The 1,877-nt window shown below is 39.4% G+C and overlaps 1 protein-coding gene across 3 annotated transcripts in view; it reads right to left on the reverse strand.

The window, feature by feature from the left end:
- sik1 (salt-inducible kinase 1) overlaps nt 1-1,877 on the reverse strand; it is a 16,831-nt gene continuing 14,954 nt past the window's right edge. For all 3 annotated transcript variants that reach the window (XM_089003367.1, XM_089003366.1, XM_089003368.1), the window contains one exon: nt 1-1,877. This exon is cut by the window's right edge and continues 1,767 nt beyond it. The gene's annotated coding sequence lies outside the window, so the exon portion shown is untranslated.

Genomic DNA, 1,877 nt, shown 5'->3' on the forward strand with positions numbered 1-1,877 from the left:
TGTGATTTAGGAAGTGAACTTTATTCAAATAAATAGCACATAAATAAAGAAATCTTTCCTCATTCTCATACACTCAAAACACATACACATGATCAGTCAAGTAACAAATCAGGAAAACAAAACCCGACGTGAAATACTTCTTAAATTGTTATCAAAAAGTCATGTTGCATCATCGAGAGTCTCAAAAGTGTTTGGCTGCACTCGAGACCGTTCTTTTTTTGCACAACAATTGCAACGTCACTCCATTTCAGCAATAGGAAATATGTGCAATGATTGTTTTGCTTACACAGCAAGGTCAAAGAGCTCCAAACAAGGTCAAAGAGCTCAAACATTGCACGTTTGTTCATGTAAAAAGGCACACGTGTTGGTTGTGAGTGCAAAAACAACCCGCGGCATCAACACTACAATGTTTTTTTTTTTCCCAACTTGGAAGTGGAAATAAAAACATTTTTTTCTTAACATCGTGTGATTCACTCACTTGCTTCTAAACATTGTTGCTGGGTACAGTAAACAGCATATTTTCTAGATTGAACGTACCCTGCAGAAGCTATGACAACAAGCAGCATTAGGATTTGGTGGCGGCCCCAGCTTACATTATTTTGGCTGAGCAACATGCTACATGTAGACGATTCAGTAGTGTGTTTAGCACTGATTCTAGCAGGGCTCTTTGGTAGCTAAAAAAAAAAGTTGCTATTGTCGTAACTTAAATAGCTAATACCTTTAAAGGACAACCGACACCATTTTTTTTTGACATCAGAAAAACGTTTTATAGCATCTAAAATACCCAAAACACGCAGGCTGATATTTTTAAAACACCAATAAAAATGAGTTAAAGTGTCCCAAAAGTACTTCAAAATGACCTTGGAAATGGCAAGTTTCAGAAGGTCCCGCCCCCTTGTTCATGACGTCACGCCAGGACGTTTTGCCTTGCTCTAGAATCAAAACAATGGCTTCAGATTCGGAGAAGATGCTTTCTTGTTACTCATTCAGTTATGAATATGATTCATAGTTCTGAAGAGGAAAGCATAAATGTTTGCAATCGATTAAAGAAGTTCTTCCGGGTCATTTTGAGGCATCAGGACTGATGTGTAGCGTCCCAGAAAATGCACAAGATGGCGCCCAAGCTCTGTTGGAAATGGACTGATTTGTCTGCTGGAAATTTGTGTCAACTAGTATCAAATAGTAGTCATCATTTCGCCATCAACACGATGTTTTCAGACCAAACAAAGTACAAAATGCAAAGTACAAAACAAAATGCATTGTGTGTCGCTTTCTCGGTCAGGGGCGTTCCTTCAGTGACGTAGGGTAAGGACTCGTCACAAACTCAAAAACAAGACTTCCTGAGTCTTAAAACGTAAAATATAGCTATATGCGGTGGAATCTTTGTAAAATACGCTCAGTAGAAGTCATTTGAAGCGATTTTACAAATTATGGACACAACTTGTCCTGAGGCGTCGGTTGTCCTTTAAATAGCAAGTACCTTTAAATGTGCCCGTGAGGTTATTGCACTGTTCCCGCCATTCGGAGATGGCCTGCTTATATCTCAAGTGGGAGTTTTTGCGCAAAATTGTCTATGTTGGTCTTCCATTTTGCCTCAGTGGCGTGTATTAGTATTGCTTTTCCTATGTGCAAAATGAAACAAACACCAAAAAAATAATGACCGCCGCGTGTGTGTGTGTGTGACTTGACTTGGGTCTTTTTTTCATACTAATATGACTTTGCTTTGTGCATAAGGTGACCAGGAAAAGGGGGACTTCCCCAAAACTGCCCCCATGATGATATTTTTTTTGAAGATTCGAAAAAAGAACTGAAAGGATGTCCCACTAGATGGGATACTTCAGTCCACAAGGTGCTATTGTTGAGCCTGAAGGGACCGA

This window comes from Hippocampus bargibanti, linkage group LG08 (genome assembly GCF_051943395.1).
Source record: "Hippocampus bargibanti isolate YZ-2025 linkage group LG08, ASM5194339v1, whole genome shotgun sequence".
NCBI lineage: Eukaryota > Metazoa > Chordata > Actinopteri > Syngnathiformes > Syngnathidae > Hippocampus > Hippocampus bargibanti.